The sequence below is a fragment of the Pelodiscus sinensis genome, chromosome 12, assembly GCF_049634645.1.
Source record: "Pelodiscus sinensis isolate JC-2024 chromosome 12, ASM4963464v1, whole genome shotgun sequence".
In the NCBI taxonomy this organism is placed as follows: Eukaryota; Metazoa; Chordata; order Testudines; family Trionychidae; genus Pelodiscus; species Pelodiscus sinensis.
This window is the reverse complement of record NC_134722.1, coordinates 47,882,517-47,898,447: the sequence shown is the minus strand read 5'-3', so window position 1 is coordinate 47,898,447 and position 15,931 is coordinate 47,882,517. Positions and strand designations below refer to the sequence as shown.

Here is a 15,931-nt window from a genome sequence, read left to right as displayed (position 1 = left end):
ATCGTATCAACTCCATCTCCCCCCCCGCCCCGCTGCCTCTGACTATCACTTCCAGATGCTCAGCGATCATCTGTGCTCCTCACAGCCGGCCGCCTGGCTCTGGGAGTGCCGTCATCAGGCGGGCTGTGCTGTCAGTGCTCAGCAACAACAAACCAATGTAAAGAACCAGGCTCAAGAGTGAGAAACAGGCACAAACCAGAACCATGGGGGGAAGGAGGATTTCAGAGTCTAACAAAGCCAGCAAAGTCCCCTTGCTTTCCATGGCTCGCGAAGCGCTTTCCATGGCTTTTGGCTTCGAGGCTATTTTCTCTTCCATTCCTGAGGGCCTTGGGGCTGGGCCTGAATCAGTTTTAAATCCAGTAAAGAAACTAGGCCGGGTCCCTGTAGCATCTAACCCCTCCCCGTGAAAAAGGTTCCGTTTCACCTAGTTCTGCAAACGAAACATGTCGTGGGGAGCAGATCTTTAGAGCCATCTCTTCTGCTGCCACACAGCCTCTAGAAGCACGCTGTCTGGCAGCAGCTTAAGGCTTCATGCAATTCATCCCTCCCTTACGGAGGGCTACAGCAAAAGCCCTTTCCCGCGTTGGGCTCTCCCTCCTTTCTAACACGTATGGAAAGGAAGACGAGCAGGCAAACACGCAGCAATCAAATGGGAGTGCTCATTTGCTGCTGCGGGAGGTTCTTCCAAGTCGGGATGATACCCGGGTCAGGGCAGAGCAGCAGGGAGCTCTGTGTGCTGAGGGGCAGTGAGCGATCTCGTGCTCCTGAAAGCTAGAATGACCGAGTGCTATTACCCTTCACAAAGCACAACTAATTCCTTGCCATGATTAAGATGCGCCCTCTCCCTCTTTCAAGAGAGGAGGTGGAATATAAAATCGGCTGAAGGACAAAGGAATGGCAGCTACTAAAATTGACCCTGATTTTCTTAGCAGCGATATTTTTGGCAGCAGCGTTTTAATCCCCTGTTCCAGGAACGGCCGAAGCGGACTACGTGGGAAGGATTGCTGAGTCAGCTCTTGCTGTGGGCTTCACAATGCGCCCTGTGTTTTCCACCAGGCTAGCGTCATAGCAGAAGGGGGAATAGAGGGGGGGATACCCACCACAGTTGGAGAAATCGGCACAGAATTTTGCAGAGAGCAGGGGCAGACTGGGAAAAGCTCTGGTTCGATGACAAGCTGGAGAAAGCAAGGCCAGAGCATGGATGTACGACAGTGACAACCCACAAGGTACCAGGAGCAGCCACAGGAAAGCAGCGCCCATGAAACGCTTCATTGGAACATAGGCAGCCTCTTTCTAAGTGTGAATCTCTATGCAACTGGAACTAAGGAGTTCCTACTGGTGTCTTACTACTGGCGTGTTCTGTAGAACATGCGTATTTGTCAATAGCCTATTCATAAGATGCATTACCCGTACCACACATGCATTTAAGCTCAAATAGTACAGCAGTCACATACCTTCCCAGGGCTTAACCCTTTGCTCTAACCCTGTTCTCTCCGCTCAGCCGCTCACACCGCCTTGCGTTAGCTGAAGTGAGCTCTGGCCTAAGCAGATAGAAAACGTCGCTCCAAGTCCTAGCACATACGAGGGAAGCACCTCCCCGGACCAGTGCCTGCACTGCTAGCATCCAAACCTAGGGAAGGCAGGAAGAGAAGACGACAACGGGGAACTGGGAGAAACGGATGGGTTGGAGTTTAGTGATATGTAAAGAGGCAGGCAACTTGTACAACTGAGATATAAATAACACCAGCCAAACGGCATAACCTTGGGAGCAGGCCTTCTGCGTAAGAGGAACCAAACAGCGCTTCACGAGACAGCTTCCCAAGGACGGCTGGCAGGCCGAACCTTTTCCTTCTACTGCAGCTTGAACCTCTCTAGTCTGGCAACATCTGTGGTCCACAATCCCTTCACATTTGTTTACAGCCCCCAGGCCTGGCTCTTCGCGCTCTGGGCTGTTTGGCCCCAAATGTCTGCTAGGAGCCCAGCAAGCAGGGGCAGTGTTGGGTAATGCTGCTAGACCATATCGACCTCCTGTGGTCCGGCAAATTCCTTGGTTCGGCACCGGCCAGGTCCTGGACTACAGAAGTTCAACCTGTACATTATTATTATTGGCTTAGAGCAATAAACCTGACCTTGGTTATTTGGCCTCTTGAATACTTGACAACACAATTTACCAATACAGAGCAGGGATTTCAAGAGGAACACCTCCCCGGGGCTCCTCTGGGAATAGTAGCACTGAAGGGCTTCACAAAGGGCATTTATTTCTAAATAAATGATTCAGCAGAGAAAACCACTTCCTCCAGCCACTGCCTGAGAATGAGTCACCGGGCTTCAGTTCAGGAGGCTCCCAGCTGGCATCAGCCCTCCAAATCTCACTTTGAGACGCATCGGCTGATGCTGACAATTTTGCTGACTAATAAAACTGGATAAAAAGGAATGAAACTGCTGAACCCTTTTCCCGCTGATCTGTGCGGCTGGGACTTCCTTCCTGCACCGGGAGATACATCAGTTCATCCAGAAGGCTCCAGGCCTGGTTTTCTTTATTTGCATCTCTCTGTCTGGATCACTGTCCTAACAGCGGCACCTTACAGACCAACAAAGATCTACAGACTCATGAGGAAGAGGGTTCTCCCCACAAAAACTCGATTCTCTGTATTCTGGTGCGTCTCTAGGTGCCACAGGACCGCTCGCTGTGTTTAAAGACAAAGACTAACCCGACTTTCCAACCGACAAAGCACAAGATGGGTGTTACTTGGCGTGCTCGGACTGACACATCACACTAGGGACCAGGACGGCCATCTCCTTGCACATCTTTCTAAAGCGTGCAGGAAAAACAAGCTACATGATCACTGGGGTTTCAGTTGGAGTAACAGAGCCGGGAGGTCTCATGCTGCCAGCAGGAAAACATGCTTGGAATTTCTAAACCTTACAGATGACAATCGCTTAACTCAAAAAGTGTTGCAATAGACACAGGGGGATTCTGTCTTAGAGCAAGTCTTGACAGATAACAAGGGCTCGCTCGCAGCTCTCTGGCCTCTGTGACACAGGAAGTCAGACTACATGATCCAATGGTCCCTTCCTGGCCTGGTATGAACCTACTACTTTGTAAACTGTTGGGTGCGTTTAGTGAACACCCCATTTCCCATGGATCCTGGGTGCCTGGCACAACCCACAGCCTGGTGCCGCGATGCACATGAATCATTGTGCTACTCTGAAATAACTGCACGCGCGTGCACGCGCACACACACTCATGGGGTGATCTGCCAACACTTCACGTTCAGAACCCTTTATTCCTGCACACTCGGGGTCTCTAGAATTGTCACGTAACACAGCCAAGGACGGCGCAGGGAAAACCTGCCATACCTGGCTGTGAAATCCAAACCCATAATCGCTGACTGTATGGGCACCCTAAGAGAAGCAGTCACTGCATAGCCATCCGCCTGGCTTACACTGCCAGGGCTACAGTCAATGGCTCTCCCCTGGAGCAAAGCTACAGCCACCACGGGCCACATAAAACAAGTGGAGGCTCCAACAGCCCTGGCTGCTGCACAGGGGGAATCGCCCCGCCAATGGGTTTCACAAGCACTAAGCCCTTCAGAGTCGCTGCAGAGTTTTGGGGGCAGGCTCTCTGCATTCACTGGTCCTGGCGCGGACAGACCAGGAGACTGAACCGCTGCAGCGGCTGATCTCTCGTCGTATTGCAGCAGATAGCACACGTCTGGGCAGGCATGCGCGGCTTGGCCCCCACGATAACGCCAGGGGCTGGCGCTTGGCGCTTCCCCACACAGGACTCCGCTCCCCGCAGGCGCAGCTCCCTATTTCAACAGACCCTCTTCTGGTTGCTCCTTAAAGCACGCCAGCAAGCGACTGGCAGCCCGAGGCCTCGCTCTCCTGGCTGTCAGAACTCGCAGAGAAAGAAACCCCGAGAGCAGGGGCGGGGGCCACATGCAAGTGAGAAGCCAAAACCAAAAGCAAACCCCTCACTGATGTGATCAGCGGAAAGAGAGAAAGTCACCTCACTAACACAACTCAGGGTGAAGGGATCCCCTCGCGCCCCAACCCCCTGGCTGGGGGCGGGGGGGGGAGAGCAACCAAGGCTAAGGGCTTCCCTCCAGAACCAGATTAACTCTACAGAGGGCTCAGTGTGTGGGAGGGGGCTGGAACGGGGTGGCGGTGGGGGGTCTGGGCAGGAGGGAGGGTGCCGGAGCAGGGTAGCGGTGGGGGTTCTGGGCAGAAGGGAGAGTGCAGGAACGGGGTGGTGGTGGGGGGTCTGGGCAGGAGGAAGGGTGCAGGAAGGGGGGGTTATCCCTAGGTCTTACATTGTGGGAATAAGTAAATAACTTTTCCTTATTCACTTTTCCCACACTGATCATGATTTTATAGACCTCTATCCTATCCCCCCTTAGTCTCCTCTTTTCTAAGCTGAAAAGTCCCAGTCGCTTTAATCTCTCCTCATGTGGGACCCGTTCCAAACCCCTCAGCATTTCTGTTGCCCTGTTCTGAACCCTTTCCAATGGCAGTATATCTTTTTTGAGATGACGCGACCACATCTGTAGGCAGTATTCAAGATGTGGGCGTCCCATGGTTTTATATGGAGGCAATAAGATATTCTCTGTCTTATTTTCTATCCCTTTTTAATGGCTCCTAAAATTCTGTTTGCTTTTTTGACTGTAGCTGCACACGGAGTGGATGTTCTTGAAGAACTATCCACAATGACCCCAAGATCTCTCTCTCGAGTAGTTGTCGTTAAATTAGTCCCCATCATATTGTATGTGTAGTTGGGATTATGTTTTTCAATGTGCATTACTTTACATTTATCAACATTACATTTCATTTGCCATTTTGTTGCCCAATCACTGAGCCTTGTGAGATCTTTTTGAAGCTCTTCACAGTCTGCTTTGGTCTTAACTATCTCGAGCAGTTTGGGATCATCTGCAAATTTTGCCACCTAACTGCTTACCCCTTTCTCCAGATCATTTATAAATACTGAATAGGATTGGTCCCAGGACAGACCCTTGGGAAACACCACTAGTTACCTCTCTCCATTCTGAAAACTGACCATTTATTCCTACTCTTTGTTTCCTGTCTTTTAACCAGTTGTCAGCCCACGAAAGGACCTTCCCTCTTATCCCATGACAATTTACTTAAGAGCCTTTGGTGGGACCTTGTCAAAGGCTTTCTGGAACTCTAAGTACACTATATCCACCGGATCCCCCTTGTTTTGTTTCCCAGGCGTGGCGAGGGATTGGTTTGCATGAAAGAGGAGGATGCGGATAGCGTGGCTCAAGCAGTGGAGTTCCGCAGGGATCAGTTTTGGGGCCAATTTTATTTAATCTTTTTATCGCTGACCTTGGCACCAAAAGTGGAAGTGTCCTGATAAAATCTGCGGATGACACAAAGTTGGGAGCTATTGCCAATTCAGAAAAGGATCGGGATATCATACCAGAAGATCTGGATGACCTTGTAAATTGGAGTGATAGCAATAGGATGAAATTTAATAGTGAGAAGTGTAAGGTTATGCATTTAGGGATTAATAACAAGAATTTTAGTTATAAGCTGGGGACACATCAGTTGGAAGTAACGGAGGAGGAGAAGGACCTTGGAGTCCTGGTTGATCACAGGATGACTATGAACCGCCATTGTGACATGGCCGTGAAAAAAGCTAATACGGTCTTGGGATGTATTAGGCGAGGTATTTCCAGTAGGGATAAGGAGGTGTTAGTGCCATTATACAAGGCATTGGTGAGACCCCATTTGGAATACTGTGTGCAGTTCTGCTCTCCCATGTTTAAGAAGGATGAATTCAAACTGGAACAGGTACAAAGAAGGGCCACTAAGATGATCCAAGGAATGGAAAACCTGTCTTATGAAAGGAGACTCAAGGAGCTTGGCTTGTTTACCTTAACCAAAAGAAGGCTGAGGGGGGCGGGCGGGGGGGGGGGGGGAGACATGATTGCACTCTTTAAATATATTAGAGGGATAAATACCAGGGAGGGAGAGGAATTATTTAAGCTTAATACCAATGTGGACACAAGAACAAATGGATATACGCTGGCTAGTAGGAAGTTTAGACTTGAGATTAGACGAAGGTTTCTAACCATTAGAGGAGTGAGGTTCTGGAACGGCCTTCCAAGGGAAGTAGTGGGGGCAAAAGATCTATCTGGCTTCAAGATTAAACTAGATGGGTTTATGAAGGGGATGGTTTGATGAGATAACATGATCTTGGTAACTAATTGACCATTCATTATCAGGCCAATGGAGGGATGATAGGAGTTATTATAGAGAACTTTCTGGGTGTCTGGCTGCTGAGTCTTGCCCACATGCTCAGGGTTTAGCTGATCGTCATATTTGGGGTCAGGAAGGAATTTTCCTCCAGGGTAGATTGGCAGAGGCCCTGGAGGTTTTTCGCCTTCCTCTGTAGCATTGGGCACAGATCACAGCTGGAGGATTCTCTGCATCTTGGGGTCTTCAAAGTATTTGAAGGCTTCAATATCTGAGATCTAGGTGAGAGGATTATTCTAGGAGGGGTGGGTGAGATTCTGTGGCCTGCACTGTGCAGGGGGTCAGACTAGATGATCATAATGGTCCCTTCTGACCTTAAAGTCTAGGAGTCTATGAGCTCATCCTGATGTTTGGCTACGGCGCTGAAGGGCTAGGAAAAGCGCCAGGTAGAGAAACTGCTGATTGCTCCCGGAGCAGAAAACAATCGATTCCCTCCCCTTGAGCCAGCCCGGATCCAGAGAAAACCGCCACACCTCCTGATCGCCTGGTGCTGGCCATGTGCAGCCTCCCCAGAGTCCTCCAACGCAACAGCCAGTACCAGAGAGGGAACGGACAGCGGCGCTGTGGGACTCGGCCTTCGCCAAAGGCCCCAAACGCCTGGCCTATTTTTTTTTTTTAACAAATCTATTTGCAGAGTCCGTGTAATTCTCTAGGAGCTTGGTTTCCAACACAATTGCTCCAGTGCTCTTCACTAGGGACTTGCAGGGAGGGAGGGGGAGAGTGAGTGTCACTGTGCAACCAGCCCGGCCTCGCAATACAGCGCCCACACACAGCAGGGAGGGACGGGAGCAGGATCCGTCCCAGCTTTCCATAGGATTTGTCTGAGGAGTGGGGAAGGAGAAGGGAAAACACCATCACAGAGCTGTCGCACAGAAACTGCGACTCAACAGAGCAGAAAGCCCCAGATTATGTTACCCACTGACTACAGGCAGCGGGTGGCGGGGGTCTGACACCCAGTCTACTGTATCAAGCAGCAGATAGAAACTAAGCCACCGTGATTTGCAGAAGAGCACCGACTAGACGCCCTAACCGAGAGCAGGCCGCTGAGTGCTTGGCGCTGGACGAGCCTGCTCCGAAGGGCTTGTGCTTCAATCAGACAGAGGCTGGCAGGACGGTCTAGACTGTAGATCCTGCTGGCAACTGACGGTTGCTAATGAGCAGGGAGGGGCTATTAAGCATGGCAGCGGCTGGCGGATGAAGCGCTAGGATACGCCCTGGCTGAGGCCAGGCACTGCATGGTCCCATGCTAACGCCTCTTTGAGCAGCCGCCCAACAGCACACGCCCAGGAAGTGCAGAGAGAGGTTCCGGGCGGCTCCAGCGTCTGGGCTGCCCTCTCGCCGTCACTGCCGTGGGTGGGCAGGTTCAGGGGCTGAGCACCGGCAGTAGCCCCAGCAGGCACAGCCCAGCCCAGCCCAGCCCATCTCCCCCAGCTGCAGCCCTGCAAACCCGCCAGCAGGGGATGCACCACATACCCTGGCCTCAGCCTCACACGCATGCCTGCAGCAGGGACTTGTCTTCAAACCCGGTGCTAGCTGGTGCCCAGTCCTGACTCCTAGTAACAACGGGCCGGGAGTGGTGCCTGGCAAAATGGTGCTCCTGTTTGGGCAGCCATGAGGCAGCAGCTACTGCACATGCGGGAGTGTGGTCTGCCCAGAGACACAGGCGGCCAGGGACTGCCCATGGCCCTCCAGGCAGTTTGCGGCAGAGCTGAGAACTGAGCCAGCTCTCGAGGCCCAAGCCACCCGCTGGTGATCCATGTGGAGCTCCCCGGGCACCAGCTGCGCCATCAGATCACCTTGAACAGCTGGTCCAGCGGCTGCTTTGGGGGCTGCATGGTGTAACGAGGCTCACAGCCAGGTGCCAGCCCCCATGCAATCCCACAGCAGGATGGGCGTAGAACGCACCCCTTCCCCCCCTCCTTCCTGAGCTCCCCTCCGCTCCCCTGCAAGGCTCCTCCGAGTTCTCAGCAGCGGCAGGGACAGTCCCCAAGGGCCGGAAAGGGGAATTATGGCTCCTGGAGAATCCCCACTGGTTTTTCATTAGGAAAGCTGGGAACTGAAATCTCCAGGCTCCTTTGGAACCCCTTGAGGGCTGCTCACCGTGCTCCACGTAGCTTCCAAAACACCCCAGTGGACCACCCACGGGAACGCAAGCGTCAGGGCATGCTGCCTACCCCCCACCAGCAGCATGGCACGCTGGGAAAGCTCCCATCCAATCAGAGAGAGGGGAGCCCCCTTGCCCTCAGCTATAGGAATCCAGGGACACACTTACGTTGCCTTTTGACACCCAGCAACAGGCCAGTGGGAAGAGGGGAACCAGCCACAGTGTGTTAGAACTGGGAAGCAGGGCCGGGCGGCTTGGGCATTTCAGATATGAAATCCCTGATCTCAGATAAAGGCTGGTCACAGCAAACAGCTGCTCAGTGTCGGAGTCCATGCCATGCCCGTTGCCAACCCAACAGGCCCCGGGATGAGTACGAGACCTGGGTCCCCGTCGAGTGCCAGCAGCAGACGCCTCCAGGCTGGAGGGAGGCGGGGGAAGCCTGCGCCATCTCGCGGAGGCTGTGCTTGTTACCTGGCTCAGCAGAGGGGCTGTTCGTATGGCAGCTCCCCCAGCAGCGAATCGGCGCCAGCAGGTGCAGAGGCCAAGCAACGGACCCCAAAGTGTTAGGAGTGCTCGGTGAGCCGGCTGGGGAACACGCCTCCGGCGGCTTGGCAGAGCCAATCAGTGCCAGGCGCCGGACGCGGTTCGGGGGGCTTAGCTCCGAGCCCGACTCTCCTGTCATGCCAGAACGTGGCGAACTGAGCAGTGCTTCTCCGAGGCGGGGGCAGGGGCTGGAGTAGAGCAGTACTTGGAAGCTCTGGACTGGCTGGTTTCAGCCTAAAGCCAGGGAGATCCAGCCCCTCTCACGACCCTCCCGGCCGCCAGGGAGAAGAGGGGAGAGGCGAGTCACAAGCTCAGCCACTGCTGAAGCGAGAAGGATGGCTGCCACCCAGCGAAGTAACCACTGCCCCCGCTCAGCCCGAACCAGGCTCCCCCTCATCCCAGCAGAGAAGCCAGCACTTGTAGCCAACAAGTCCCGCAGCTCGGCCCCAGAAGCCAAGTGCAGCCAGGAGAGAGTCCGACCCCGGGGGCAACGGAACCAGAGGACTTGCAGCCCACTCTGTGCCCGTCCACCACCCGGCTGGGGAGACGGGAGCCAGGGCAAAGGCCACGGGGCAACGCCCTAGCCAGGCGCAGTCCCTGATCACACCCTGGCACCGCGTCTCCTTTCGTACACCAGTTTATATTGCGAGACGGACGCAGCTTCCTGCTGCCCGACAGGCTCCCAGACGTGAACTGCAGGGAACCAGAAAGCAGAAGACGGCCTTCCTGTGACGGAAACGTGCCCCTGGCCGCCAGGAAAGAGGCCCTACAAAAGCAGAACAGAGGGAGTGCCCAGGCCAAGTCTGTTGGAATAGTAGCACCCAATAGCCAGGCCTGTGCTTTAACCATTGGGCAATGCCTCCCTCGCTCCCCACTAACGCCCCTGCCCGCATGGGAACGTACAGAGGGCTTCCCCGCATGTCGCAAGTGACCCAGGAAACCCCCCAGCCACGGGGCTGATTTCCAGTGGCTCTGAGCGAGAGGAACGCAGGCTCTTGGGCTCCTGCTGCCCCACCGCTGGCACCCGCCCAAGCCCCGTTTGCAGGGGCCTGTTTGGATTTTCTAAGACAGATGCTCTGAGAGCTTAAGGCTGCAAATAGCTGAGATTCCATTCTGCTGAGCTCGGCCAAGAGTTCCCAGCTAGCCTGGCTGGGGAACGCACAGCCAGATCCAGGCACAGAGGCCTCCCACAGTCAGCTCCCAGCACACACTTGGGAAAGCGCCGGGGGCCGGATCCTCAGGAATCACTCCCCACTCAGGGGCGGAGCATCCCCCTTCTGCAGGGGCCGGGAGAGGAGAAGGCGGGTCTGCGATGGCCCCTTTGGAGGGGGAGATCGGCTGCAATCTTTGCTGTCAGCCCTGCCGCAAAGGAGGGGGAGCAGGCGAGCTCTGCGCACAGGGCCTCACTCCTCCCCCAGTTTTCCCACCAGCCTTGGAAAGTGCTTCCGGGCAGCCCCACAGAGAATCAGGGGGCGTGGGAAGACACCCTGAACAGTGTCCCAGCCCCGTGTGCAGAGGGCCCGACCCTGCGCCATGCGAGCGCGCTCAGCACCCGGAGGTTCGGGAGGACAATGCTTGAGGGGTCAGGCAGCTTGAAATGGCCTATCTAGGACTGTAAGGTACCGCCCTCCTTCGCTCCAGCTGAGGACACTGCCCCCGCTGTAAACGCTGCCCCTTCGGCGGCAATCAATCGCTCTCAGGGAAACCACCAAACAAGAGCCTTGCCTTACAAACCAGGAGCCCCCTGAGCCAAGAGGAGTCAGTCCAGAAAGCAGCAGTCAGCAGGAATCATTAGAAGCGCCCAGAGAGACGCAGAGAAAGAAGAACGAGACTGAAAACAGACCAGAGAGCTGCAAGGGCCCACGCCGCCCTGAAACCAGCTCCTGCGCCAGATCCCGGGGAGCATGGAAACCTAGCGGTGGGGCATGAGTCGCCCCGGCAGCCTCACCTCCGTAGAAGAAAAATCCCCGAGCCGCGTCCGGCTCACGTGTGCAAAGGAGCCAGCACGTCCAGCCTCGCTGGGAGCACACTGCCCCCTGGAGCACAGCCGGGGTGCCGGGGGGACCGCAGGCAAGTTTACCAAGCTGCCGTGAGCCAGGCAAACCATGCAGCCAAGAGGGACACAGGATTCCCGATCTCGTGGAGCGCCCCTCTGAAGACAGACAGGCCCTGTCCCTCCGGGCTCACGCCGTGGCACGCCCTCCGCCGCGGCCTGGCAGGCACTAAGAGCCTGGGAACACAGGACTGCGGCGGAGGCACCCCAGGCTCAGGTGCTAAGATGCGCCATGAAGACTCAGGGTACCTGCTTGTGAGCTAGGAGGGGGCTGAGTCCAATGAGCTCCAAGCAGGATCCAGAGGAGCCCTGGAAACAAGCCCTAGGAATAGCCCCACTTGGGCACAAGCGTGGCCAGAGGCTTATGGGGGATGGGAACAGGCCATTCACATTCTCCCCAGAAGCACCCCCCAACCCTCCTCCGCTCCCTGTAGGGCTGTGGCGGAGTCCAGGCCTGGCAGTGCTTCTGCTGGGATGCGGCCACACGGCCCAGGGCGAACGGAAGGCCCGGAGAGCCAACCGTACCCATGACAGATCTGCTCAGATGGCGTTTCCCCTCCCTGCCCCCTCTAGCCAAGGAAGAGCCGGCGGCAGCACAGGGAGATCACAGCCGGGGGGAGAAAAGCATCAGGTGGAACACAACAGGAAGAGCCGCGTGCCTGGCTAGAGGCGTCCCGAGGTTTCCGGATTTCTGTCTGTCTGACCCGGCAGCGAGTCCCAGCCCGAAGAGCCAAAGCCAGCTCTTGGCGGGCAGGCGTGCCCCTCCCCGACACCAATGGGTGCAGCGCCTGCAGGCTGTGCTGCGTTCATGGAGCCCGCAAGGCCGGAGAACGCCTCGGCGGCCACAAACCCAGCACCGACATTTCAGGCAGCAGACAGGCAGGGCGTGGCAGGGCTGGCAGAACACGCCCAGGGTTCATTACAAATGGCTCCGGTAAGGAGCGAACGTGAGCACAAAGCTGGGGAAAACCGCCCCCCCCTTGCGGGCGGAACTTCAGCCCAGGAGGAATATCTGCCCCAGACCCGCCTTTCAAATCCCACACGGCCTCACCCAAACCTCAAGAGCGAGGCGACTCAGAGTGGCGGCCCCTTAGTCCTTACCCACAGGACACAGGACCTGCAGCAGGGCCGGCAGGAAGGGTCACACCGGCCTAGATGGAGCAGGGGAGACAAGCAAGCCATAGGGCACAGATGGGAGAGGGTGGCCTTCCCCCGCCTCTCGCTCAGCTACCTGGGGTTGAAATCAGTGCTACTCCAGCAGCCTGCGGGAGGCGGCTCCTCCGGCGTCATTGGGCCTTTGCCAGAGCGTGGCGTAGTCACGCCACAGACCACCAAGGCTCTCGGGGCTAGGCACGTGCGATTGACTCGGAAGCCGAGAACAGCTTCCCCAGTGAGTCCCACACGGCGGTCAGAAACACTGCAGGAGCAACATGGCTCTCTGGCACGGCCTCTTACGGCCCAGCGCGCTTCCCCCTTTTAGCGATGGCACAAAGGCTGACAGCTGGAAGGCCCCCTCATGCCCAGCTGACGCGCGTGGCGATGCCTGTAAATCCTAGCGCACGAGCGCCGCACTGGTACAGGCGCCAGGGAAGTGGCAAGGTGGCAGTGGGAACCCTCGCCGGCACACCTCTGAGTGTGGCCGGGCCACGCAGGCAGCGGTCTAGCGGCAGCCCAGAAGCCAGGCCGTCATTGGGGACAAGTCTCGTGCGTCAGGCCCGCAGTGAGCGGGAGGCTGGGAAACGCGGCTCCATGGGAACCAGTGAGAAGGCTCCCAAGGACTGACCTCGTTAACAGACCTTGCTGAGGAACCGGGCTGGCTTCTTTGTGCCTGGCTTTAATTAAGGCCAAGTGTTTAGTTTGCTGCTCCCCAGAGCCACCCCCGCGGGGAGCCCTGCTTTTTATAGCCCGCCCAGTGCGGTGTCAGATGTGCCAGAGACGCGCATTCAGCCCCCGCGCCCCTCCCTGAGTTGGGGCAGGGCTGGCTGGCGGGCAGAGGAGCACAGGGCGTTTGACTTTGCTACGCTGGCTTTCCTGGAGGGCTCCAAGCGGCGCAGAGAACAGAGAATCAATCAGTAGGGGGCAGGCTGGCGGGATCCAGCCGGGAATCCAGCCCTCGGGAGCAGACGGAGACCCTTCCACCGCGGGAAGCGGAAAGCACCGTGCACCCACAGAGCTGGCATTTCACACGCCTTCCTCCGGGACCAGAGCGAGCAGTGACTGGGGCTCTGACATGCCAGTGAGCTGCGGTTCAGCAGCTTCCCGACACCCTGCCCGGCTCAGGGCCCCATGGGTAGGTGATGTCATACACAGGGGCAGGCAGGCCCTGCCCCAGAGAGCTCCCAGCATGCTACCAGCCCAGACAAAGGGCCCTCTGATCATCCCCATCCAGACCACGCCTCCCCCCCCACACAGAATGCTTTCATGGCAGAGAGGTCTGCAGAGAAATTTGCGCATGCACACAGACCCCCCCCCCACATACACACACTGCTTTCATGGCAGAGAGGTCTGCAGACAGAGACAGACACACAAACACATAGAGCGCTTTCATGGCAGAGAGGTCTGCAGACAGACAGACAGACACACACACACACACACACACTGCTTTCATGGCAGAGAGGTCTGCAGACAGACAGACAGACAGACACACACACACACACACACACACTGCTTTCATGCCAGAGGGGTCTGCAGACAGACACACAAACACACAGAGCGCTTTCATGGCAGAGAGGTCTGCAGAGAAATTTGCGCGTGCACACAGACACCCCCCCCCACACACACACACTGCTTTCATGGCAGAGAGGTCTGCAGACAGACAGACAGACAGACAGACAGACAGACAGACAGACAGACAGACAGACAGACAGAGCGCTTTCATGGCAGAGAGGTCTGCAGAGAAATTTGCGCGTGCACACAGACACCCCCCCCCCCCACACACACACTGCTTTCATGGCAGAGAGGTCTGCAGACAGACAGACAGACAGACAGACAGACACACACACACACAGAGAACGCTTTCATGGCAGAGGGGTCTGCAGAAACACAGGGCAGGGCCCAGGCCCTGGCGTGGCTCAGCGGCTGGAAACTGCCCGAACTGTGCACATAGAGGTGTCTTACTCCGGCTTAGCCACGAAGCCGGCCGGCTAGCGAGCGATTTGCCTGGCCGTTCACTGCCTGGGCTCCAAACGGGGAGTGGAATTCCGGGGCGCGTCCCAAGGGGAGGCGGAGCATACACTCTACGATGGACTGTCCCAGGGACAGGGACAAGGGAAGCTGCTTCGCACACCAGGACGCGAGGCTACAGTAGCAGTGCATGCTGGGCCTGGACGCGGCTCACGCAGATTGACTCTGCAACAGTCGAGCACCTCAGGCTGGGTTCCCCTGGAGCTGGTTCCAGACAGGGAACCACATGCCACCGCCCAATGTCCTGCGCTTGCCATGGCGACAGCAGGCTGCAGGGCGGGGCGGGTTTTGGGGCACACGTGCCAGCCATGTTGGCGTCAGACCGCTCGGCTGTGCCACCAACGGCTGGTCCGTGAGTAACACCAGATCACGCGTGCCATGCCTCCTCTCGCCCCAGGCCACCCAACGCAGCTCAGACTCCCAGGCAGGCCCTTCAGAGGGCATCAGCCCGGACCCCTGCCCTCCCGGCAGGCTGGTTCCGGCCTCTGTACACAGCCTGGCGGGGGGGCTAGCAAAAGGCAATGGGGCCCTTTCGCTCACGGTGGAAGCATTCTGTTTTAAAAGCGCGCCCTCGTTACTCACGCAGTGGGGGGAGGGAGGGGCATGCTCAGGTTCCTTGGTGCTGCAGTAACTGAGCCACACGGTGCGGTACGGCCAGTGGACTTGTGTGGCCTTTCTTGGCCCTCGGGGGACCATGAGGAGGTGCTACAGGCGGCACAAATCCAGGCCCCCTGGTGCAGTGCTTATGTTAGCAGCGGACAAACAGGGCCCACGTGAGCCTGGTACCTCCGGACAGCAGCTCCCGTTCCAGCCACGGGCGTGTGTGTGGATAAGCCTGGTTACAAAGGCCACTCCCTCTCGCTGGATAGCCATGTCCCAATCAACTGCTGGGAATGAGACACTTCCACCCCGATTTCATTAGCCTCACTGGCACAAGCCCCCTCTTTCTGCTGTTGTCATGTCACACACAACAGCCCCCCTCCTCCCATGCAACTGACGAAGTGGGTTTTACCCACGAAAGCCGATGCCCCAAGAAGTCCATTGGTCTCTAAGGTGTCCCCAGACTCCTCGCTACGGAGGTATCCCTGCTGTGCCTGCCTTACGCAACATGCAGGCTCCGCCCAGCCTCGGTCTTAGATTACTGACGCTTTCATGCCTCTAAGGAGCGGGCAGACCCAGGGAGCCTCACTGCCGTGTGTTCACATTTCCCCAGTTTAGCTAACAGGCGAGACAATGCCCAGACAGATCGCTGCCGAGGGCCAGCCCGGCCGCAGATGCTGAAAACCCCATGCGGTACCCGTTAACGTCCGCACTAACTCCCACCGCATCCTTCCAACCTCGCCTTCAGAAGCTGGAGTAACCATTTAGTGGCTCTCGTTCGATCCACATGCCCATCAACCCCATTTTAGGTCTCGTCAAATGCAGAGATGGTGCAGGCCTAAAAACACACACTAGAACGTGGCGGCACCTCGTTTGTGCCCTGGCTAGGTAAGAAGGTTGCCCTGAGATTTGCAAGTCATGGGTAAGGACTATAGTGGGGCCTCTGCCCCTCTCAGGCCAGAAGGGGTTAAAGAAGGCTAGATGGAGCATGCACAGAATTGACCAATCAGAGAGGTTTTTAAGAAGCCAATCAGACGGCTGCTTGCTGGGGCAGCCCTGCATATATAAGGAGCAGCTCAGCAGAGCAGAAGGCAGTTGGGTCCTGACCAGAGAGGGTACAGGAATGGTTCCCAAGTGGAACTAGGCAGAGAGACTACCAGGGCCAGGAG

General features: G+C 56.7%; 1 protein-coding gene across 3 annotated transcripts in view; it reads right to left on the bottom strand.

The window, feature by feature from the left end:
• CFDP1 (craniofacial development protein 1) overlaps window positions 1-15,931 on the bottom strand; it is a 192,089-nt gene that overhangs the window by 29,138 nt on the left and 147,020 nt on the right. The gene's annotated exons all lie outside the window — the stretch shown is intronic.